At 46.4% G+C, this 26088-nt stretch overlaps 1 long non-coding RNA gene across 1 annotated transcript; it reads left to right on the top strand.

Annotated features, from left to right (window-relative positions):
• Positions 1-9099: 9099 nt before the first annotated feature.
• On the top strand, positions 9100-25834 carry LOC137455159 (uncharacterized). The gene is made up of 3 exons (XR_010990777.1): positions 9100-9212; positions 23277-23397; positions 23561-25834. It is a non-coding gene; the product is annotated as an uncharacterized lncRNA (long non-coding RNA).
• The last annotated feature ends 254 nt before the right edge of the window (positions 25835-26088 follow it).

Here is a 26088-nt window from a genome sequence, read left to right as displayed (position 1 = left end):
TAAGGAGACCAGGTAAGGATTTAAGAGTAATTACCCCAGGCTAGAATGATGACCATCTTAGTTTTCAAAACCACTCTTTTAATACCACTAAGCTTCCCATCCTCATCCTTTGAATCAGTTACTTTCCAGGCTCCTCAGGGGCTAGAGGCTCTGCCCCAGCCAGGAAATTCATCAAGACAGGGCCATAAACATTCCTACAAATCTGCTACCTTAACATAATACAAATAATATAGTGGCAAAGGAAACCAAAGCCCTGTCCAGAAAAACCTCAAACCAGTTGTGATCTGCAGAACACCAGGGCGCAGGCCTCAGCAGCGCCTGGAAAGGCTAAGAGGAGAAACCCTGCTCTCCACAGCAGCAGTTGCACTTGGCTGCTTCTGGCATTGTGGAGGTGTCCTTGAAGCCACAGCCTTGCCTTCCTGCCCCCTTGCCTGCGTGCCAGGGAAAGCCTCTCCCTGGTTACTCCTCGGCTGCCACATGAGGGTTAGGCTGGGCTCAGGCTATGTTTATTTCAGCCAATCTTTCTTGGTAGGAGGCACATACTGCACTTTATTGTTACTCTTACAGGCAGTTGCATAAACATTGTGTCGCTGCTCTAATTGCACACCTAGGCAGGCAGGGTGCCTGACTGAGCAGGCTGCTTGCTGCTGCTCCTTCATAAATCCTTCCATTTCAGCAGTTTTTGTTTCAGCAACACGATAAGATGTGCTCTCTAATGCATGCTAGGAGGAGCAGATTGTTGACTGTTGGCTTAATAAATATTTTTACCCAGCTAATTTACATTAAAGCCATCTCCTGCTAGCAGGGCAAGAGCTGGTCCCTAGGATGACTAGCTGGTTGCAGCACCCACGAGAGCAGCCACTAAAGGTATACCTTCAAACAATCCCAACTGGAAAGAGAGGTGGTTTAGCAAAACCAGCCCAAACCAACCTGTATTGTGACACCTGAAATTGCATCATGAGTAAGGTGCTCTGCAGACAGTAGATGTTGGTGGAGTGAAAGGGCACATCTGTGCTGTGTTTATTCAGATGCTGCTTTATTCACTGGATGATGGCAATTTATTCATTGCCTTCTGGAGCTCAGATTGCCAAGAAGATATCAGATACCTGGCTGATGTTAAAAACAGTTGGACTTTATAGTTGAATCTCGTTGTGGCTGTTTAAAAATCACAATTGAATGGCAAACAAATGAAAAAGGCCAAGGAAGGAGAAACAAAGCATCACATATTGTTGCCCCCCTCTCTGATAGAGAGAACAAGCATGCACAGACTTACTCGTGGGAGACTCCCCACACATTTCTTCACAAACTCACGTGGCTTCTCCAGAGACCCAAGTTGAGCTCTGAACCACAAAGGAAGACATTACAGGGGATGGTGGAAATTCACTTTTCTACCCTGCAGTGATAGGCAGGCTGTCAACACCTAACAACCTCCTAAGAGACCTGATGGAGCCTTACACATGCTTTAGTTTCTGCTTTTTCCTTGAAGTCCAGCAGAGAGGAGGTCTCATGGATGGTTCCATTCTACCTGACAAAGTCATCCACTGCTGAGTCTCTGTGGTGGTTGCCAGAGCACCAGCATCCCATTCCGGTTTCACCTGCAAATGTGTGAGTTGAATAGCTGGGGAAGAAGTGAGGCTGATGCTCACCATGTGCCAGGCTATTCCTTATGGTCTACACAGCCTCCAAGGGTGGCTGCTGCCTCCTTGTCCTAGGGTCATATAGACCCCCCCAGGCTGCAACCTCAGCAGCAGAGCTCCCAATTCAATTCTCATGTCTAAGGGACAATCACAGAATGATAGGGCTTGGAATGGAGCTCTGGGGATCAACTGGAGTAGGTCTACCTAGAGCAGGTTGCCCAGGAAATGAACCACAGGGAGCACAAGAAGAGCCTCCTGCCCCATCAATATCCACTGTGTAACAGGTGGGACAATCTTCATGACATTGAACTCTGAAGGACAGCACAGAGGGACACACCAAAGGCTCATTGGTGCTCTGCAAAAAAAGGATGAAGACACAACCTCCCTTGCTCTCATTGCAATGTGCAGTCTCTGCAAGCCAGCACAGCAGGACAGGGCTTCAGCTTGCAAACCCAGTAAAGTACCCTCCCAGCTCTCACTTCTGGACCTCAGAGGCTCCAGCTACAACAAAAAAGTGAAGGAGTCTGAACTGGTGTTTAGAGCTGGAAACAAGGAGCTTGTTTCTACCAGCACTGATACTGTGCTGTGCAAAGCATTCATTTCTTTGTGGTGGGAAGCACCAATGTTTTCTCAAGCTATTTGACTCCTTTCCCCCTTGGGAAAAGGAGATGTGAAATTCTAGCTTTTCCACACCAAAACAGTTCTTAAAGGTAGAGGAATGATGTTTCCTCTAAGATGGACAGCATTATATTTACCTTTGCCTGCTCAGCTCACAGAAAACAGTGGTTCTTTTTGGCTAGACCAAGCCCAAATGGAACACTTTTCTGTTGATTTCTTTTCTGCCCTATGTGGTTAGAGCAATCTCAAAGCCATAGAGGATTGTTTCTATTAAGAGGAAAGAAGAATGGCATCAATCAGCCCATTTGGAAAACACGCTGCCTTTACCACACTCTTCCTTCTGCAATGTCAAAGCAACTCATCCACCACCAGTGCCTTTCCAAATATACTCACAGCTGAACAAACACAGAGGGGAACAAGGGGCTGCAGGCAATCACAAGGCATCCCGATTCGGTTCCGTGTGGGCCAGCCTGTGTGGCAGGCATGCAGCAGAAAGCAGCCCTGGGGATCACAGGATGGTGGGGATGGATTGGAGATCTCTGAAGGTCATCTAGTCCAATCCCCTTGCCAAAGGAGGGCCACCCACACCAGGTTGCCCAGGACCATGGTGTCCAGGAGGATTAGGAAAGTCTCCAGGGAAGGAGACTCCACAACCTCTCTGGCCAGCCTAGTCCAGTGCTCTGGCATCCTCACAGTGAAGAAGCTTTTCCTCAATGTTTAAGTGAAACCTCCTGTGTTCCAGTTTGCACCTGTTGCCCCTTGTCCTGTCACTGGGCACCACTGAAAAGAGCCCAGCTCCATCCTCCTGACCACATCCTTTAGCTATTGATCAGCACTGATCAGATCCCCGCTCAGGCTGCTCTCCTCCAGGCTGAGCAGCCCCAGGGCTCTCAGCCCCTCCTTCTCACAGAGATACTCACAGCATCTTTGTAGCCTCTGCTGGACTCTCTTCAGGAGTTCCCTGTCCCACTTGAACTGGGGAGCAAGCACAATGACGCAGATGTGGCCTCACCAGGGTGGAGTGGAAGTGGAGAAGAACCTAGTTCCAATCCCCCTGCTAAAGCAAGATCATCTAGAGTAAATCACCTAGAGTGTGGGCTTGGAATGCCTCCAGAGGAGGAGACTCCACAACCTCTCTGGGCAGCCTGCTCCAGTGTTCTAACATCCTCAAAGTGATGCTCATGTTCACATGGAACCTCCTGCGTCCCAGTTGTGTCCCTTGTCCTGTGGTGGGCACTGGGAAGCAGGGTTCAGGACCCAATTACCTGCCAGCCTCAGCTGAGCAGCTGTGTTGTTCCTCTCTCTCCCCCATGTAAATGTGTGTGATAACTGACCACAGCAGGCTTTGCTTTGACCTGTGGCTTCCTCCACTGCCACTACTCATCAGGACATTTAGCTGCCCTAAACTAAAGGTTGCCCATCCACTTTAACCACCTCTTTGGCTGCTGGGTAGACAGCTTGACTGGGAGCCATTCATCCCTTTCAGCCTAAAAGAGGAGCAAAAGCGAACCCCCTTCCACCTCACTGTGGACAGATTGCCAAGAGTCATGGTTACCACCCAGCAGTCAGTGCTCTGCCACTAGCAATGGCCACTGCCCCTTTCCCCAGGGATGGAACAGTGAGCATTACAAAGGTTTACTGGAGGGGAACCTTGAAGGTGATGTAGTCCAAGCCCCTGCCAACAGTAGCTCAGGTCAGCCACAGCTGTGTCAAGGCAAGTCTTGAAAACCTTCAAGGATGCAGGTTTCAGTCTCCCTGGATACCACATTCCAGCTCTGCACACTCCTCCTAGCAGGGAAATTTAGCTCTTACTGATTTCTTCGCTATGTTGGGCACACACACAAGGAAAAAAAGGTGGAAAGGTGTTCCTGGCACAGCAGAGCTTACCTCTTGCAGGCACTGCACACTCCTGGTGATACCAGGAGGGAGCAGCCCCTCAGAGAGAAGGAGGCACCTCCTGCACGGTGTGGCTGGGGGCACGGCCAGCCCACACAGCAACAGCACAGGACGCCCTGCAGCTGCGTGGTTGTGATCTTGTGAATGCATTCGAGACGGGGGGGAGGGTGGAATTGGCATGGTAGAAGGAAGAGTGTGGTAAAAGCCATAATTTGGCTGGGATTAAAGAAACCACTGGAAGTTCCTTAGCTTTAAATTTTGCACAGATGTCAACTATGCTTATTCCTACTGTCTTCAATTGGATGTCTGGAATAGTGTGGTAATGTCATTCAGACGACTCATGGCTGGGAAGGAGCCAGGCCAGCAGATCTGAGACATTCTCTCTGCACATTTAGATTTCATAATAATAATAAAAAAATAGAACATTTTTAAACCCTCTGCTGTGTGACTTTTCCTCTCAGCAGTGTCAGGAATTGCCCTAGAAAGCTACGACAAACCCCTGTGAGGTGCACTTGAACACACCTGCAGGCAGATCAGAAGGTACAGGGGTACTGTAGCAGTGATGCCAGCTGCCATTGTCTTGTGTTTCCCCAGCTCAGCGCTCCATGGCCCTGGAGGTGCTGAGGAGCATAAGCCAGGGGGTGCCTGAGCCGGCAGCATCCCAGCCTGCAGCAGCAATTCGCTGAACAGCAGGACCAGGAAAAGTGATTGTCCTCCTGTACTTGGCACTCCTGGGGCCACGCTTCTGGGACCCCCACTTCAAGAAAAACATTTTGGTGCTGGAGCAGGTCCAGAGAAATGCAACCAAGCTAGGGAAAGGTCTGGAGAACAGGGCTGGGGAGGAGCAGTTGAGTGTGGGGGAAAGGAGGCTGAGAGACCACTCACTGCTCTCTAAACACCCTGAAAGGAAGTTGGAGTGAGGTGGGGGTTAAGTGCTCTTTCACCTGCTGCAGATGAGAGTTTATGGACAGGTTTGTGAACAAATCTCTTTCTTTTTCTTTTTGTTTTTTAAGAAGCAATCAGCTCTGTGGTTCTGCTTCACATCTATCATTCCAAATGTAGCAGGCAGCAGCAAACCATGGCAAAGGCCACCTACCTTTCTGCTGAGCTCTCTCAGGAAAATGTAGCATGGAGAGCAGCCTCAGAAGCTCTGAGACCAGGACTGTCAATGCAAGAAACTGACCCTCCCAGCACATTGCTGTGGGTCTGCAAATGCACACATTTGTTCCCCTGAAACACTGACTCTGCTTTCATCCTCCACCATACGGATGTCATTCTCTCCTTGCTCAAAGGCACTGATGCAACTGAAGAGAAATATGAAGTTTCTGGAGGGAGGCCAAGCTGGAGAGCAGCAGTACAGAGTATAGAATGCTTCCATTGACAGCAGATCTGGAAGCAGATCAGATATGAATGGAAGACCCATAGTGAGTCAGGTTTGCATGTAAACCTCCAGTGAGCCTGGACCAGCTCCAGAAGGCAACGTGATAGCAATGAAAGAACTGTGCTGCATCCATTTGCAGACACATCTGAGGCAGAGTCAGATGGGTTTGAGTTCGTGCATTAGACTTTGGCCCAACTCTGGGGTGCATTTTTTCACATGGACCCAGCAAAACCTCATGAAAGGATTAAGACATTACACAAAACAATCAGAGGTGGAAAATCCATGGCTAAAGAGGACACCAGGAGCTGTTTTAGCTAAAGATAAGACAAAGGGGGGGAAGGGGGAGATATTTTGGACTCTGCTTTCTGTACTACCAATTTTACCTTTCTACACTTAACATAGGTTTATTTTCAACAGAGGATTCTCTTTATTACCTTTTATTTCCTATTGGCAATTTCCTGGTTGCTGATTGATGGATTTATTACATCCTGGAACGGAGAAAGAATTTTTGTCTTGGGATTAGAACAATTTAGAGCAAAGAGTAAAGCAATTCCTTTCTGAACATCTCTCAATTATAAATATGTAGGCTAGCAAATCTTTCCTTGCTTCTTTAAAGCTAGTGAGGTTTATTGTTTTCCGAAGTGAGCGGTTTACAATCACATCAGAGCTGTTTTCCTGCTCTCCCAGTTCTTGCACCGAGCTGTTGAAAAAGAATAAAGCAAATGGAGGCTCCTAGAATGGCAGAGGCTCCTCGAATGACAGACCTGTGGAGGCTGGAAGAGACCTCTGAGATCATCAAGCCCAGCTGCTCACCTAGAGCTCAGAATCTCACCACCGCTGCTAAGCCACTGCAACTAAACCATGCCTGTCAGCACTGCATCCAGACGTCTTTTAAACACCTCCAGGCATGGTGACTCCCTCAGCAGCTTCTTCCAATGCCTGAGAACCCTTTCTGTGAAGAACCTTTTCCTAATATCCAACCTGAACCACCCCTGGCACAACTTGAGGCTGTTTCCTCTTGCCCTGTCACTTGTTGCATCTGAGAAGAGACCAACCCCCACCTTGCTCCAACTTCCTTTCAGGTAGTTATAAAGGATGAAAAGGTCTCCCCTCAGCCTCTTCTTCTGAAGACTAAACAACCCCAGTTCCTTCAGCCATTCCTTGTAGGACTCGTGTTCAAAGTCCTTCACCAACTTCGTTGCTGGTGGACTTATTTGGACACACTCCAGCTCCTCAAAGTCTCTCTTGTAGTGGGTGACCCGAGACTGAACACAGTGTTCAAGGTGTGAGAAGAAGAAAAGCCCAGAGAAGAAACAAAAGTCAATAAGAAACAAAAGCCAGAAAGAAATAAAACCAATCAAACACAATCACCACCACAACAACAACCCCACAAAAGCCCACCCCACCGAACAACAGGAGCAAAAAGAAACAAAAGCAGCCAAATTCCCACTGATAAAGCAACAACTTTCCTTTGTTCTGTGGAAAGCAAACTCCATCTTGTGCTCTGCAAACTCCAAAAGCAGATGAATGTTGTCAGAGCCTCACTTCTCCTGGAAAGTTAAGGCTCTGGCTTTTTATAACCTTGCACTCTCAGAACTTCGTTCTTGCAGGTTTCTTTCTGTTTCTGCTGAACAGGAAGGCAAGAAATAGGAATCCATTCTTGCTTTGGTGGGTAGGTTTAAAGGTGCTCCTTACCCACTCTGAAATGAGTCCCTGCTGTGCAGCTCCATCCTGAGCCACCCTGCTGATACCTTCCTGGGCCTCTCAAATGCCATTTTGCAGAGGGAACTCGATATTTGCTTTTCATGTGTGCTGTGTGTCAGTTGCATAACATCAAGGGATTGCAATAAAAAGGATTATATTTCGTAGCATTGAGTCAAGTCTAGAATAAATGTTGCTACCTGAGTGTGAATGTGTTTAATTTGGGGTCCTTTCACAGCCAGCAGGTTAGATGTGAGCAGAAGACAGAAACTTGTTTGCTTGTGCCCAAGGTCAGCAGTAAGTGGCCAAATTCTGCCACACCCCTGTAATTTTGGAGTTCTTTCTGACAATCATTAGTCATTTATGGCACTCTATCAAAGCTTTGAGGCTTGCAACTAATTAACACTCGAGTACCACATTGTGCATGCAAGACATTGAGACTGCACAAAGCTCAGAGAGCTCTCAAGCTCCAGCCTCCACCTCTGTGTTGATCATATATGATCCACATATACCATCCTGATGATATCCTCAGTACTTCTAGCCCAGAAAACACTGAGGAAGGTGCACTGCAGTCTTTTCTCTGGGTTCCTCTGAAGACAATGTCCTTTTCCAAGCAGATCACAAACTTGCTGTCTCCAATTCAGATGCTTCAAACTTCACTTGAGCATAGGGAAACACTTTGGTGCTATGAGGGTGCTGGATCCCTGGAGCAGGCTACTCAGAGAGGTCGTGGAGTCTCTTTCTCTGAAGTCTTTCAAAACTCATCTGGACATGTTCCTGTGCAGCCCTGCTCTAGAGCTGGCATGGGTGATGTCCAGAGGTCACTTCCAATCTCTACCATTCTGTGATAAAAGAATTGTCAAGACAATTGAGGGGCAGTTAGCTCAGGGTGTTGCACATAAATGCAGTGCCAGCCAAGCAAGGCTTGGTGATGGAATGCTCAGATCTCTGTGGTGAGTTAGCATTAGAAAACCCACTGCTGACACTCCTTTGGACACGAGTGTAACACAGAGCGACCAGGTGGTCCCTTCTGCGCAGGGCTTTGTGAACACTCACCAAAATGGTTAGGCTGCTGTTGGTCTGAAGGCTTCCTGCTGAATTCTCCAGGAGAAAAGAGAGGCAAGAAGAAGGCTGCAGGCATCAGTCCTTACAAACACAGTTTAAACAATGTGATTTCACAGTTGCTTAAAAGTCACAGAGCAGCTGCGTTGGAACTGTAAAATCTGCAGTTTTATTATGCCAATGACTTTCTATTGGCCCCAGCCATAAAACAACATACTCCTCAGTGAAGTTCCCTGCTAAACAACAAACACTCCAGACTGACTCAAAATCAAACTCAGACAAGCAAAAAAACAATTTGGCCTTCATCTCCCTGGGCTCAGTTGGTCCAATAATAAACAATTTTATTTTTCTTCTTCACTGCTACTCCTACTGATAATTACTTTATGCCCAAGGGAGAAAATCAAGCACTGCAAAGTGGCTGAGAGGAATTCCTGAGTAGTGCTGTGTCCTCCTGCAGGACTTAGTGGTCTGCTGATTTTGTTCTAACTTACTGTTTTTGTTAAAACTTCCAATTTGCCCACTGCAGCAAAGGATCTGCTGAGGAGGTTTCTCTCCAGCAGAGAAGACAAAGTGAGCCCTTATCATTCGCTGCTGTTTGGGAATTCAGGTGATGGCTTTCAACAAATTATTGCTTCTGGAGTAATAACTATTTTTAGCCTGCTTCCTCTGAGCCCATGCCTGTAGTCAGAGGGTACATTAAGGTCTGGTGTGCTGTATACTTTAGGCAGAATAAAAATAGCTTCTAAATATAGCCCTCACTTGAACACAGAATAGATGTTCCAGATAATACTTCAGGCAGTGAAACCACTACAGCACTGCGCTGCTCCTAGGTCTAATGTCAGCGAATTGGGGGAAACAGCTCTTTCCATGCTGTCTGTGACAACAGGCAATGCTGCCTCAGACCAAGGAAGACAGAGGTAGGAATCCTGCCCTTTGGCTCTCTTAGAGACAAAAGGTCTAAAGCTAATGTCTTTGTGCTTTTTAGCCTGATCTCACACGTGGGGGTTTCTTGCCTTGCCATGGTTGCTCTTCTTCCCCGTGCCTTGTGCTCACTGCATGCATCTTTGCTTGTCTTGTACTCATTGCATGTGTGCCTTGTCTTGCTTTCTACCCTCTGACAGCTGCAACTGGTCAGACATTTGACGGGCTGCATGCCAGGCTAGAGGACGTACAGAGCCTTTCTTGGGGAGTCTGTAACGACTCTACTATGACTCGCATGCAGCGATACTTGTCTGTGCCTGAATCTGCTCATTTGGTGTTTGCAATGGCATTTACCAGCAATGTGACAGGATAAAGGACAGCATGGGAGGCTGTGGCTATGATCAGAATATCAAGTACTGAATCAGTGGGAAGCCCCCAAAGACATTCTGACTACCCATTTCCATTCCTTAGACCAGATCCAGTCTGTTGTTATGCATAGACTTAGGTTCAGAAAACAGTGAATATTAATCTTCCCAGAGTATAAATAAAATTGATCTCTTTGGACATCATCTGATGACTCATCTGTTGGACTGTGCAGGAATTCAGCTACTATCAAATAAATTTCATTTTTGGAGCAGCTACAGCTAATGCAGTCATCATGCTGACAGTGTGCACCATTTAACCTCGGGGCTTATATTAATTTTACAGTGGAACTAAAACCATAGAGCGCTCTCCCTTAATAGACTACCCAGGCACACAAGCCTTGGGTTGAATCTAGATTCCCATGCTCTCTAAAGGACACCAAATTGCTGCTGTTCAGCTTTCAGGGTTAGCAGCCTATTGAATTGGAAGAGGCCTTTTGTACCTCTCCAAGATAAGATTTCAGATTGCTTGCAGCCTCAGCCTCCTGCTCTCAAACTATTTCTGGTTTTACATTTGGATGGTGATTATCTCATTCAGGTCAGCAAGAATTATTCAGCCCTCTCTCTGAATCCCACCTTGACCTTCCACTTCCAAATGAGCACTCAAGGACCATACATTTAAAGCTCTGCTTTCAGACCCGTGCCACAGCTGAGTTACACTCCCCAGAGCATCATAAACCTGCACTGGGAAAAACTGACAGGCCACAAACTGGACCTCTCTTCATTACCTGATGCCAGTTGTCACACAGATTCCTGGGAAGCTCACACCTCCCAGAGCTGTTTTTCCAGCTGTATGAAAACACAACTAGGAATCCATTATTTCTCTGAAAGCTTGTGATTAATGGGTTTATTCCAAAGCCAGAGTTCCCAACACCAGCAATGGCAACAGGGAAGAAATGCTGGTAGGGTGCACCACCATGTGTCTCCCTTTGCTCTCTGTACAGATGGAAAAGGAGGTGCTTACAAGGAGTGCAGGATGATTCCTGGAAAGCTGTGATAAATCACAGAGAAGATGACTCAGAGCCCTCTGGTACTGGAAATTATGCCTTCCTGTGTTGTCTTCAGGGTTCTCCATTAGCCATACTGGTGACTAAGGTTCTGATTTAAGCACAGAAGCTCTCACACAGAGTGTTTAGGTCTGGCATGGAAATTCTCCAGGGCAACAATACCCAGCCCAGGTTACACAGGCGTAGCTTCACCCTAATCTTTGGGTGGTTGGTTTGTTTCTAACTCAGTAAAGCTTCCCAAAATCCTGAATGGTGAAAACCTGGCAATGATGACAATAATAAAGTAAGGTTTTTACAATAATAGCAATAGCCATAGCTGTGCCATAAAATAGGTGTGCTGCACTTCCCCCATCTTCATCAGCCATGCTGGATGATTTACCTTCCTTAAAACAAGAGACAGAGACCACCAAAGCACGTCCCAGTGCCATTTGGATTGTTCCTTCCCCAAAATCTAACAGCTCACAGAATTGATCTCTCTTTTGTGCTCCATTTTCAGTAATCACAGGCAAAATCCATCCCCCAGGACTGGAATGGAGAGCAGGCTGCTCTCTACTGCGGTGAAACACAGCGCAGGAGTGGTGTTTCCTTTAACGGATTTGAATCACAGCTGAATTGCAAATCCTTCCTTATCACAGAGCATGTAAAGTCTGGGCAGCTCTGGAGTTCTAGCAAACCTGAATGTTGCCCTTGCACATCCATCCTTTCACTTTCTGAATGCTCATGAGCTTAATTTGAGTGTAAGGATTTCAAGGATCAGTCTGAAACAGTGATTTTGAACTCAGCTGGGTCAGAGGAACTTTCTCAGCACTCTATTCTAATTTGCAGTTTTGCTATAATAAAAGCCCCAAATATATTGCTACTGTCTAGACATTTTATCTGAAACAAGTGTCCTTTGTAGTCTCAGAGGACTTTTCTATTTTATTTCCAGTAAATCAAAGCCTGTGAAGAGCTTTGGTTCTTATTAAGACGTACCCTTCACAGCCCAGCGACTGCCAGCGTAGGCAAGCCACTGACAGTTCATTTACATATAAGTGATGACTTCCATCAGGTAGTTGGCTCAAAAATACAATGGACATTTAAAGCATATCCAATATTTCTTGGTCTTTGATGAGCATCAAGTGCCAATTTATACACAGAAACTGACTGCTGGAAAGTGAGAGCTCCTCTTCACTGACCTTACACTGCCTTTTGCAAATCTGGGCTGACACGTTGTCATCCCACCAACCACGAGTTCATACCTCCAGCAAGGCAAGCTGGGATCAAGAACCATCCAAAGAACCCTAGGTTTCACAGAAAAGTGTCCTGGTGACATTCATTGGCAGTGCAGGTCACCACACTTACTGTAAAGCAGCCAGCAAGGTCTGGATCTGGGGGGTGGCTGACCTCTGCAGTGTCACAGCACCTGGGCCAGGCAATGCAGAAGTGCAGGGGCTGCTGCTCCCTGGAGAAGCACTGCTGGACAAACAGCCACACTACCCCTGGGCCTGGAAGCAATTACGGAATGGTTTCTGTTGGAAAAAGCCTTTAAGATCATAGAATCATCATCCAAGTCCAACCATTCTCTGACCCTACCTAGGCTGATTCTAAACCATGCTCCTCAGCATCACATCTTGGCCTCTTTGGAACAGCTCCAGGGATGAGGATTCAGCCACCTCCCTGGGCAGCCTGTTCAGTCTTTGAGAACAAGTTCAGTCAAGAAGTTTCTTCCAATATCCAACCTAAACCTCCTCTGGTGCAACTTGAGACCATTTCCTCTTGTCCTATCACTTGATAATAGGGAGAGCAGTCCAACCCCCACCTCACCTGCCTAGCAGGAGGCATCCCTCCAATCCCCATGACAGGGAGTTGGAAGGGACCTTAAACATCATCGAGCTCCAACCCAAATCACTCTGATTCTAAATGTTGTCTTCCAGCTGAAATCATTTAGAAAACCTAGGATGAATCTTCAGGCTGCTTCAAGGAGACCAAACTGATGCTCTAAATAAATGATGAGGCAGAATGGCTTGGCCTGCCTGTCTGCAGAGCCACGCTGTATTTCCAAACCAATCCCGGTTCAGCTGCCCAAGTGAGAAGTGGAGCTGCCAAGCCATTCCTAGGTTCAGGAGCTGGGTTCCTCTAGGTCAGTGCGTTTGCAGGCCAGGTAGAACTGTTTGTCACGGGATCAAAGAGAAATTGCTGGAGTTTTCTTTATAAACCTTTCCTCCTTTAACTTATAAACCTCATAACCCAGCCTTAACTTGGCCCTGTTGTAAGAGGCAGGGGTTTAGTTTCAGCATTTGCTATCACAGCTGCTCAGTAACATTAAAAATTGTTTCAGAGCAGGAAAATTTGAGCCAGCTATGTAAAATGCAATCATTACAGAAAGGGCAATTTTTCACCTTTTATTAGAGAAAATAATGGAGAAGTCTCCTACTCCAGGAATCTGTTTGACTTGATCTGCCCTAAAGCGGGGAGCAGAGGAATAGGAAAGCTGGTTCAAGACATTTCTCTCATCCTGCCCAAGTCAATGAAGAAAGATATCACAAGGACATGACAAGAGGAAAGACCTATTAGCACCCATCAAGAGGCAAGAAAAATGGGGCCAAAAATACACTCCTATCCATCAGCCAGTCGTGGAAGTCAGCACATAGGAGTCAACACCAGTGCTCGTAAGTGCTAACACCTTATTTCCTCCAAATCAAACACTTTCCCACTATCTCTTTGTCCCTTGGAGTAACACTCCAAAAATACAAGTGAAAGGGGAGTGCTAGGGAGCCACACTGGGTCCTGCTTCTCATGTTCACCAAGAATAGAAGAATGCAGACATTTTCTATAGCCTCTGCTCACAGGCAGAGGAGGAAGGTTCTGGTTTCCTGACTGAACTCAGAAAGCAGCCCCTTACCAGCTCAGCTTGTTGTACAGAAGGGCCTCACACAGCCAATGCTCATCTGAGAACAGGACCAACACCATCCAGAGCTGTGCCCTTGGTATGTATTGTGGCTTGCTGTAAAGTAAAATCAAATCACATATAGTCAGCTTGAAAATGGCACAGCTTTGGCAAGGCTTTGATGAATGGGAGCTCACCATGTGGATATTACTTTCTACAGAAAAATAGACTATTCAGAAGAAATAACAAGAGCAGGATGCTTTCTAATATGTTCCAAACATAGAAAAAGCAAACACACACACAAACAAACAAACAAAGGACTTTGTTCTGCAAATACTTTCATGGATGAGCAAACAGCAGTTGGCTGCCTCCACGCCAGCTACTTCTGCAGGAAGGAGGACCTGCACTCCTAACAAGATTAGGATTAAAGGAACAGGTAGTCAACAGAATGGTGAGGGTTGGAAGGGACCTTTGAAGATCATCCAGTCCAACCTCCCTTCCAGAGCAGGGTCGCCCAGATTAAATCACCCAGGAACATATCCAAGTGGGTTTGGAATGCCTCCAGAGAAGACAGCCCCAGAGCCTCTTGGAGCAGCCTGGCCCAGTGCTCTGCCACACTCAAACACAAGCCAAGTTTGCCATTTTAAAGCTGTCATTAATACAATAAAGGATTCAAATGATGCACACAGATGTGCACACACTGTACCCCCATCTCCTGCACCTATCCTGTACCACACCACTGAAGGAGTTGGGTCAGCAAGTCCCACGCACCTCATGAGGACTGGCTGAGGGAACTGGGGCTGTTGAGACTGGAAAAAAGGAGGCTGAGGGGAGACCTTCTCTCTCTCCAGCTGTTGGAATGAATATTGTGGTCAGGTGGACACTGGTCTCTTCTTCCTCATATCAAGTGACAGGACAAAAGGAAATGGCCTCAAATTAGGCTGGGTATTAGGAACAATTTCTTTACTGCAAGAGTGCTCAGACATAGGAACAGGTTGCCCAGGGATATGATGGAGTCAGCATCCCCAGAGGGGTTCATAAAACGTGTAGACATGGCACGTCAGGAAATGGTGTAAGGGCCATGGTGGTGAGGGTTTGATGGTTGGACCTGATGATCATAAAGGTCTTTTCAAGCTGAACAATTCTATGAGTCTGATGCTGACGGTGAACTTGCAGGGTGAGACTGGCAGAAGGCTTTGAGTGGCAGACAGAGTTTGTGTGGTAGGTTAGGGACGAGGTAGCAAACAAAGAGCTGTTTAAAGAGTTTTCCTCCCTGCATCACTCTGATCAATGCAGCCAACACCATTTGGCCACTGTGTTACTCCTGCTGTGCGTCAGTGTTGAACATATTCCTTATGAATGCTCTTAAAAGATTATTTGCACCTTTAACATTCTGAGTGAGTAATGCTTGTCCTCAAGGATGGCCTCCAACTGGAAAATACAATTGGAATCACTGGAGAATAATTATAAAGAGTATAGAAAGAAACAATTGCCAAGAACATTTATATTATGATTTCAAAGTCTAACCAAGCCTCTCCTCCATCATAGTGAAAACAAGGAGACAGGAGGAGAATAACAACAGAAGGGATAAGAAAGAGAAGCATCTGGAAGAAATAAGCAGGAAGCTCCAGAATGGAAACTCTCTTGGCAAGATCTGTGGAAAATAGACCCATAGCCATAGAGCTGAGCTGTATAAAATAATCCATTACCAAAGATCTAAATGATGCACACTAAAACTTTGTTATTACCTGTTCTGCACAAGTTAAGGAACAAAAAAGGACCTTTGACAGTTTAGACAACAACCCAACCAAACAGGGAGAAGTGAAACTGCTGTTTTCCTCTGCAGAGTGCACTGGGTCTCCTCAGGCTTTGCACATGGAGACTGTCTCACCAAAACTCCCCTTGTTGGCCACAGTGCTTGTGGCTTCTCAAAGCCTCACCAGTACTGAGATGTGTCAGAAGTGGGACTGGGTAGAGAGAAGAACAGGAAGCAACAGCAGAAGTGTTTCATTAAAAGAAGCCCAAGAAGCAGCACATCAGCAAAAGCAACTCAAACCTGACTGCACAAAGTCTCCTTCACACTGACTGCTCAAGATACTTACAGAACAGACTGAAAATGGTGCCTCACATCACCTCTCCAGGACACACTTCTGGAGCCTGGGTGCTTTGGACTTGGATCACCAGAGGTTCCTTCCATGCCCCTCCATTCTGGATACTATGATTCTATACTCAAATTGCTTTTCAGCTTCAGGATACTCTCTGCTTTAGAGAAGCATAAGTCACTGTGCCTGTTCAGAAGGATGCTGTTGCATGTTTACTGCCCCCAGACTCTAAAGTACAGCTACAGTCATTACAGATGCTCTGAAGCCTTGCCAGTTTGCTTTTAAACTACTGGTGCTCCTCTAACTACCTAGGATCACAATTCCCTACTTTTATTACTAAAAGAAATTCTTGGGTTTTATTCTGTTTTACTTCTTCCCTTTTTCACTGCAGCTCTTTTCAGAAGCAATGGAGCTGTAAAAATAGCCTCAGTCCTTGGGAGATGATTCCAGTGTCTGACTGTTCTCATGGGGAAACGTTTCCTCCTGCAGCCCAATGGGAATCTCCCCAGCAGTAACTTACCCACATCCCCATCTTTTCCACGGCACTCCTTGTGCAACAGGAGCCTTTATGTGCTGGTCCATGGTGAGAAGGTGTCCCCTAAGCCTTCAAGGCTGAACATAGCCAGCTCTCTCAGCCTGTCTTCTATGCAGACTTCTTCCATCTCCTTTACAAGAGGAAGCTGCTTCATCATGTCTGCATTAGCACTTCCCACATCTCAGCCAGAGTGTCGGGGTGCTGGGGGGGAATTGGCTCCTCTGGAGCTGGTTATACATTTCTCTAAAAGTTAATCCACTTTGAAAATTATTAAGCAGTAAAACTAAAATTCTATTAACCTTAAGGGGATTTGCATAGGGGAATTCAAGCTTAATGTGGATGCAACACTGATGCTTATAAGTGTTGCCAGGGAAAAAACAAAACCCCAAGCCCAAACCAAACAAGACAGGCTTAGTGTAGTTAAAGTGAAGCCTTCATATTTTCTATTTATGTAGTCCTTGACAAGGGTAATCCTCTGTGCACTGAGAGGAAGAAAAGCCACAAACCGGTGAGTATTTAAGCTTCTCAGATGCCAGCTGAGACAGCTGCCTTTGCCAATAAAGGGTGGTTGTGTTGCTGTGGGACTAATAAATGTTGGTAGAAGGATGGGAAGGAATTATCCCTGGCTGTCCTGTAGGTCCTGAAAGTGCTGCTGCTCACCTTCTCTGCTGTCCAGTGCTGTGCAACTGCCCTGCTGTTGGAATGCTTCCCCTCTGTAGAGCATGCATGCCTGGAATATAATCAATACCAATTTGTGTTCTCCCTGCAACAACTGCTCCTCACAAACAAAGTAAAGGAGAACTCACATTTTGCTCAAGGGAATGTTCATCTCCATTGTTTCCAAAGTGAAATCAGTTGTAGACTTGCCTCTAATTCATCTGCTTGACACCTAGGAGAGGGAATCACAGAACCACCAAGGCTGGAAAAGACTTTAAAGACCACCAAGTCCAATCATCAACCAACACCACCATGTCTATACATCTTTGGGACACTTCCAGGGATGGTGACCGCATCCCCTCCCTGGGCAGCCTGTTCCAGTGCCTGACCACTCTCGCAGTAAAAAAAAGTGATTTTCCTGATCTCCAGTCTAAACCTCCCCTGGAGCAACTTGAGGCCACTTTCCCTTGTCCTACTGCTAGTTACTTGAGAGAAGATATCAACTCCACCTCTCTCCAACCTCCTTGCAGGGGGCTGTAGAGATCAAGAATGTCTACCCCCAGCCTTCTCTTCTGCAGACTAAACAATCCCAACGTGCTGCTCCAAAAAGAGGAGCATCCAGGTTCTCACCACACTCCTTTAGTGCTAGTCCTGTGCTGGATAGGAACAGTGAGTGGCTCATGGTGGCTGCACCCTCCAACCAGGGCTTACAAATAGAGCCTACAAACCTGTCTGGTTTGGAAAAGCAGATCAGCCACCTCGCCAAGCTTCCTCACCCTCACACCTGCCAGGTCAGGAAACTGAGTATCTTTGAATATTCACACTGCAGCTCCTTGGAGATCTCTGAACTTCACACTAAGATCACTGAACCAGATACTGCATTGCTCATCTTGCATTTCCATTTTGTGTAGTGATATTGAGGGGTATTTTACATTTAAATGCTATCAGTCTGGAATTAATGAGGATAAGAAGCATGCAATACATCGCTACACATTTTCTGCAGCCCTTATGTTGTTTTCCCTCTGTGAACTTTCTTGAGGGGAATATACCACACACACACAAAAAAGAGACATATGAAAGGAAAAAGTAGTTATAGTGAGTTCTCTCTCCCTTTCTACTTCTATATCTGTCTCTATTCTTCCTGTAAAAAAGATAGCCACATGGCTGATGGGCCACATGAGAAAGGACAGAGGGAAATACTGAGCAAGAAACAAAAAATAATGGAAAGAGTTTATTTCCCTTAAAATTCCACACAGCAGCTGGAGAGTTGGCACCACAGTTCTTTCCTAATGTTCTAAATTCTTTACCACCTCCAATCCTATTCACTGAGGACATGGCCACTACACCTGCACTTCCTTGCTACCTGATTATGCCACACAGTGCTCCAGTAATGAGCTGCTGCAAGTGTCCAGGCCAGGCAGCAGTCCAGAGCAACACAGAACTAATCCTCATTCCGTGATGCTAACACTCACACAGAGGACGTGGAGGTGCAAATAGGTTCATGCACATGGATGTGGGAATACAGAACCCCAGTAATCTGGACAAGCACATGCCAGGAGGAGTAAGGGAGTGATTATCCCCCTGGACTCAACACTGCTGAGGCCACTCCTGGAGTACTGGGCTCAGTTTTGGGGGCCTCACTACCAGGAAGACATTGAGGGGCTGGAGCAGGTCCAGGAAGGCAATGAAGCTGGTCTGGAGAACAGGTCTGGTGAGCACCTGAGGAAACTGGAGTTGTTGAGCCTGGAGAAAAGAGGCTGAGGGAAAACCTTCTTGCTCTCTACTTCCTTTGCTGCAAGAGTGGTCAGGGATTGGAACACTCTATCCAGGGAGGTGGTGGAGTCACCATCCCTGGATGTGTTCAAGGTACCTGTGGCCATGGCACTTGGGGACATGGTTTAGTGAGCATGGTGGTGTTTAGTTGACTGTTGGGCTTAAGATCTTGGAGGTCTTTTCCAGCCCTAGTGATTCTGTGACCTGTAGGAACACTGTCCAAGACCTGCTGCTTCTCTGCTTTACCTCCTGGCTCCTCACCACAGGGACTCTGTACCTATGGGTGCATGTGTGAGCAACATCTGCACACATAGATGTCGACACGTGGATGATGTTTTCTTCTCCAGCTTACGCCTGCTTAGCCCCCAGATATACAATTAAATGACTCCAAGCTGCACAGTTATTTCCAATACTACTTACAAGTTCACAGGCACCTCCCTGCACTCCTTTTTCAATAAATTAATGAGATTATTTTTACATAGCATGGCAATTAATTTCAGTTGAACCTTCAGCAGTAAAGGAATTAATATTTAACAGATTTCTGCAATCTGCCCAAGATTGTTTGCTGAAGAATATTCTTTCCACTGCTGCATCTGAAGCTAGAGCTCCTTGAACTCTGGGAAACAGAAACAAATTAGGATTTTACAACAGAATATTGGACCTTGTCCTCTTGTAATGCTCCTGAAACCTGCAAACAGAGCCACACGTCTGAGTAGCTGCTGCTCTACCATCTCTCATGCAAGCAATCCTTACTCAGCCTTCTGCCACATTCCAGCCACTCAGCAAAGCTTGGAGTGTCCTGCAAAGTTAAAGCTTCCTGTCAGAGACAGAGAAGTCAGGTGATGGAACAGAAATGCTGGACCAAAAATGCTAAATCAAGAATTCAAGAGATAATGCAAGACTCAAATCACTTTGCTCTGTCTTGGGAGGGTGGTTCAGGGCAGAACAGGTGGTTGGAGTCAGAGACCTTAAAGGTCTTTTTCAGCCTAAATGGTTCTGCAAGTCTATGAAACACAAGATGGCCTTAGCTGCCTCCCCTCCAGGGAGGTGTAGGTTGGAGATTAGAAGAAAATTCTTTCTTCCTTGAAAGGTTCTCCAAGCCTGGCCCAGGCTGCCCAGGGAGGTGGCTGAATCCCCATCCCTGGAGGTGTTTCAGAGAGGCAGAGGTGTGGTGCTGAGGGACACAGTTTAGCACCGGCCTTGGTGCAGTCAGATATTGGTTAGACTCCATGATCTTTAACGTTCTGCCAACCAGACCAGTTCTGTGATTTTGCCAAGATGGATTTCTCAATAATTTTTGTGTCAATTGATAGTGAGAACCAAGCACAATAAATCCTCCTAGGAGAAAAGGCATTTTATCAGTGGGTGAGTCCTGGGAAGGGGACACTTCAGTCTCCTGCCATCACTGCCCTATTGAATAATCACAGATAAAGGTGTTCCATGCTTTGGGAACCTCTAGATGTTGTTGTGCTCCATCCATTACATCAGACATCCCCTGCCAGAAAGTGGGGAAGGTTCTGTGCAAACTGCAGAGACCTGTGGCTATTGCTTCATAGAATCATACATCAGAATCACAGAATGCATTGGGTTGGAAGAGACCCTTGAAGGTCATCTTGTCTAAGAGCCCTGCAGTGCACATGGACTTCTTCAACTGGAGAAGAATGACTGGAGGTCATTTTCTATCATCCTTCACCTTTCCAGAGCAAGCAAGGAAACAGCAGCACAGTGCAGCCTTGTCTGTTACCTGTCCCAGTCCTTCCTTTTATTTCCTTCTCCACATAGACCCTGAATAAAAAGTCCCAAAGCCTCCTGTAAGAGATTTTCAAACTGCTTCCAAGCCTCATCCCAAAGATTTGCCTGGGCACCACATATCAGAGCTCTCCCCTGTTCACAGTAGTCACTGAGCCTGCAACAAAATCTCCTAATGCCCATATGTGGCAAGCATTTGCTGTTTACACAGCCATTAGCCAATCTTTCCAGAAGATTTCTTCCTAATGTGCCATTTTCTTACTTGGGTTACAAGTGCAAAAAACAGAGGCCTGCAGTAATATGTTTTAACAGGCAAAAACTCAAACATGAAGTCACAGCCACAATTATTTTTTTCAGATGTACTTTTCAGTGGAGTCTGAGGGCAACAGAATCAGCCAGTCCCTCCGCTAAAGCAGGGCCACCCAGAGCCAGTTGCCCAGGATCAAAACATCCAGGTAGGGTTGGAAGCTCTCCAGAGGAGACTCCACAACGTCTCTGGGCAGCCTGGTCCAGGGGCCCAGCACCCTCAAAGTAAAGAAGTTTCCCCTCTTAAGGTCAAGTGAAACCTCACATGTTCTAGCCTGTGCTTGTTGTCCCTTGTCCTAGCACTGGGCACCACTGGGAAGCCCAGCCCATCCTCTTGACTTTACCCTTAAGCTACTGATCAGCACTGAGAAAATCCCCTCTCAGGCTGCTCCAGGCTAAACAGTCCCAGGGCTCTCAGCCTCTCCTCAGAAGGATGCTCCAGTCCCCTCAGCATCTTTGTATCATCCACTGGACTCCTTCCAGTAGTTCCCTGTTGGTGGATGGGGGAGGCCAGAGCTGAATGCAGGGCTCTGTGGGAGGCCTCGCTAGGGCAGAACAGAGCAGGAGGAGAACATTCCTTGTCCTGCTGGCCACACTCTTGCAAATGCAGGCCAGGCTTCCTGCCCACGAGGGCACATTGCTGCCTCCTGCTGAACTTGCCCACCAGCACCCCCAGCTCTTTCTTCACGGAGCTGTTTTCCATCAGGTCAGTCCCTCACCTGCACTGATGAAGAGCAGGATCCCTCCCCAGCTGCAGGACTCTGCCCTTGCCCTCACGAAAAGCAATTCATTCTTTTTCTGCTTTCATTGTAAGAATTAATTTAAAAGCTCTTTCATTCAGGCTGCTATCTACATCAAAAGCAAGATTTAAGCAAGAATTACATTGCTTAATACTGCTTTGCAGAGCTCTGATTGATTGATTCATCCATATGAGAAATGAACGAAATAGAGAATGAGGATTCTCCCTATCTGGTTTCTGCATGCTCCGTGGTGCTCCCACCAGCCTTAGCAAAACTCCTTCATAAGATCAGTGTCAGAAAAAAGAATTTACAAAAGAAGTCAGAGCCTACCACAAAATACTGTATCAGAGAAAGAGGCAAATCTGCCCTTGTTCCACATTCTCCTTAGCCTCCCACTGCAATTATAAAATTACAGGGTATTAACAGGAACTAAATAAAGCCCTCTGAGAAGATGTGTTCCAAAGATGCAAGACTCAAATGCATGCAGTTAGGTGCTTAAAGGATTCTGATCACATTTCATGTTAATATTGGCACTTAAGAAACAAATACCAAACCAACAACAAACAACTCCCCACCACAACAGAAAACTGCAACGTTACCAGAGAGACTCCACTGAAACAGCAAAGCAAAGCCAAGCCAAGCATGGAATTCTTGGAGAAGTCTTAGATCTTGATGTCAAACACAAACAACATTCAGCTCCAGTTATGGCACTGAAGATAATCACCACAGAATTGTCAGGGTTGGAAGGGACCTCAAGGATCACAGCATCACCGTATCACCAAGGTTGGAAGAGACCTCAAAGATCATGGAGTCCAGCCTGTCACCACTGACCTCATGACCAGACCATGGCACCAAGTGCCACATCCAATCCCCTCTTGAACACCTCCAGGGTTGGTGACTCCGGTGCCACCCCTCCTGCCATGGCCAGGGCCACCTCACACTACATCAGGTTACTCAGACCCACATCCAGCCTGGCCTTAAAAAACCTCCAGGGATGAGGCTTCCACCTCTTCCCTGGGCAATTTTGCACTCCATATAACATTTATATGAATAGAGGGGAAAAAAATGTCCTTTTCCCCCCCTGAACCAATGCAACAGCAAAACTGAGGCTTTTCTGTTTAGATTTTTCCAGAGAGCACAAATTAGCAGAAACTTTGACTTAATTGGGCTCTTCAAGCAAGTAGACAGCAATGAGTATTAGTCTCTCCTCATTGCTTTTTCAAACCTTTATGCCTGCCCAGGTCCCACAGCCTTACAGATGTAATGGCCCTAATGAAGAAAAAGAGCCTTGTTATTCAATTTGACTCCAGCAGAGCTCCCTTCAGCAGGGCAGCGTCGCCACTCACCAGGCTATTGTCAGGGCTGCCTCATCCTTTCTCATTTAAGTCTTGGGGGTTTCAGGAGTTTTTGAACTTGCCAGTCATTTTTCTTCCTTGGATCTCAGGCTGAGCAAATGAAGCTGTCCAGCCAGTGGGTCACTCAGTCTGTCTCTCTGTTATCCACACACATCAGCTACGTTCCTGCAGCACAAAAGGTCAGCTGACAATCATCCCTCGGGAGAGTTATTCAGATCACTTTATACAGCCCCCAAAAAATCACTCTTGGTCTAAAAATGTAAGGTCTGCCAAATGATTTGCACACCATGCAGTGAAACTGACTGAGGCCCCTTTTGTCATCAGGAAACCCAGCTGAATGTTTGCAAGACAGAGTTTAGATTTGTTTCTCACAGTTCTTTGCATACCCAGAGATGCATCTCCAAGAGCTGTCTCACCTAGGATGGGTACAGAGCAAGGGAGCACAAGCTGAGCAGGGATCTTTGTCTTTGGATTTAAGATCATATGAAGCTACTTTGGCACATCCAAGAGCAGAGAAAGGTCATGACAAACGAGTTTATGTTTTGTAGGAGAGGCCAGACCCTCGTCATTCAGATTGCCATGGACAGTCGAGGGAGCTTCTTTTGCTGAGGGAAGAGTGAAAGCCATTGCATTGCAGAAGAAGAGGGAGGAGCTGCAGACCCCTAAACTGTGAGTACCATTTCTCATAGTTCATCCTGGCCATTACTCAGGTCCTTCTGAGGATGGACTTCTGGGCAGCCTCAGAAGACTGAGGGTTTTGTGCACTGTGTGCAAGAAATCTGTGCACCATCTCCATAAACACAAACACTCCGTTGTCTTCTTTTCACATTAGAACTGCTTCGGACTGAGAGAATCTGCTATGACTGGGGAAGATCCTTGAAGAACATCAGCTCCTCTTCAGTACAGCTCAACTCTCACACCTTCTACACCCTATGTTCCCAGAGGATTTTCTTCAGCTAACCCAAACAACCCATCTGCCTTGGATGTGGCTGGAATGTGAAGAAATTTGGTGTTCCATAAATCTAATGACTACACTGTGGCTCCTACACATTTATGGTGCTAGAACAGCTGCCTCAGATCTAAATCTTTGCTTCCATGTACAAAACTGACTTTCTGCTTGCTTACTGGGCTGTGAGCTAAACCAGGATTGGTTTTAACCTGGAGTTAGATGCCGTAGCACAGCACCAAACCTTCACTTTAGGGCACACAGTTTGCAGTAACACACACCGAGAACTAACTGGAGAAGGAGTGAAAGTTGAGTATTAGCAGAGTATCCTCAGCAGTGCAGCTCTCAGAACAAATTATTCCATCCAGGGGGAAAAAAATAAATACAAAAATTTGCTTGCTGAATGCTAGACCAACTGCTGGGACAATTTGGAAGGTGAGAGGAGCAGATGATTTTCTCTCAGACCAGGGAAGAGTGAAGAGAGACAGTAGAATTGAGAGCAAGTGAAAAAAAACTAATATCTGAGCCCCCCTCACCATCTTCTCCTTCCCCTCCTCTCTCAAATCTAAATAATGCAAGTTTGGGAAACCAGCATGGCTGCAGAGCTCACCAAGAGAGTACCAGAGCCTGAAGAAAAAGCTTGCAGCCCATGAGAACTGCATTCACAGAGCACACTTGATCCACCCAAAATGCTCAGGAAGTGAAAGGTGCTGTCTGGAATAAAATTGCTTACTGATTTAGGCTTAGGTCCTCACACTGGAGCTGACATCAGAGGCCAGATGAGACTTCTGTATCCTCCTTAATTTCAGGGGTGCCAGTGATGGAGATTTAAATAACACTGAACTCCTCTTCCCTGCCAAATAATTTTCATACCAGAAAACCAATATGTCAGATGGTTCACAAAATAATAGAGCTATTTAGAATCATAGCATGGGCTGGGCTGGAATTGACCTGCAAAGCTCACCCAGTCCAACCCCTCTGCACTCAGCAGGGACATCCTCACCTAGATCAGGTTGCCCAGAGCCCTGTTGACCCTGACCTTGAATATCTCCAGGGACAGGGCCTCAACCACCTCCCTGGGCAACCTGTTGCGGAGTTCCACCACCCTCTTGGTGCAGAACTTGTTCCTAACATCCAACAATATTAAGGTTGTAAAGGACCTCTAAGATCATCAAGTCCAACCATCAACCCATGATCACCTTGCCCACCAAACACCAACCCACATCCCACGAGCCGATGTTTCTGCTCATAGAGCTTACACATACAGTTATGTGTAATACATATTCACTTCAGGACATGGTTTAGTGGCCATGATGGTGTTGGGTGGACAGCTGGACTGGATGGCCTTAGTGGCCTTTGGAAACATTGATGATGGCAGCTGGCTTGGTTTTCTGAATGAGAACAGTTTTTTAACCAGGATTTCTTGCTCTAGAAGGTGCTCACTTTAAGATCAGCACTGCAGAAGCAAAAGTTCCCCATTTCCTAGCTGGCAGCACAGTCAGAATATGCTTGGAGCTGACTCCATGTATTATCACCTGTCAGCTATTTAGAGTTAAGCTATTAAGTTAGAAGATAGACCCACACTGAGTCGGGGAAAACTACATCTGCTTCCAGACATCAAAGTGACATTTCCTGGAAAGAAGATGCCCCACCTGCTCGCTTGTAGTCTTTGGAGCTGCAAATAGGGCATCATCCTCAGGATGATCAACTGGAAAGAGATGAGTGGATATTAGACCTTTGCCACTGCATTATCAGCCCCAGTGCTGGACTCAGGACTGGGAACATTTGTGTTAAATGTGGCACCTGCTGCAGGCTGTTCCAGGGGACAAACCAGCTACAAGAATGAGACCAATAACAATGACTCCAGGGGGGGAAATGCCCTGAAATAAATATGCTTGTATTTTCCAAGTACTGTGACTAGAAACCCTCTTCTCATTGTTACTGAGCACTTTCTTATAACCTGGCCAGCATTTTATTGATCTTTGAGTCTGTTCATGTCAAAGCCTGGTTTTCTAGGATGCAGCAATGAAAATAACTCTAGCTGTACAGCTCTGTGGCTCACTTGTCACACTCACCAGCCACTACTGAGATGCCATCAGGAACACAAACAATTATGTTGTTAAAACCTTTGCTTCAAATATCTTCATTTGAATCCTGTCTTCTAAAGTGCCTTTCCTGCTAGTAATAAAGCAAGGGGTTTGCTAGGCAACAGATTCAACACTTCTTGTGGCTGAGACCCTGAGAGCAGTTATAAATACTAGTGAGTGGAATGCCTGGGCCACGGACGTGGCTGACAAACTGATTCCTGTTATAGCCACAACTGCACTTTGCATCAAGCGAAATAGATGGAAGCAGGGGTTTGCCCAGAGGACCCAAAGCAAGTGCAGGCAGGCATTCTAGCAGGTGGCCCAAGC

The sequence above is a fragment of the Melanerpes formicivorus genome, unplaced genomic scaffold, assembly GCF_026170545.1.
Source record: "Melanerpes formicivorus ecotype bairdi unplaced genomic scaffold, bMelFor1.0.p_v2 SCAF_92, whole genome shotgun sequence".
Taxonomy (NCBI): Eukaryota; Metazoa; Chordata; class Aves; order Piciformes; family Picidae; genus Melanerpes; species Melanerpes formicivorus.
This window is presented reverse-complemented; position numbering and strand designations above follow the sequence as displayed.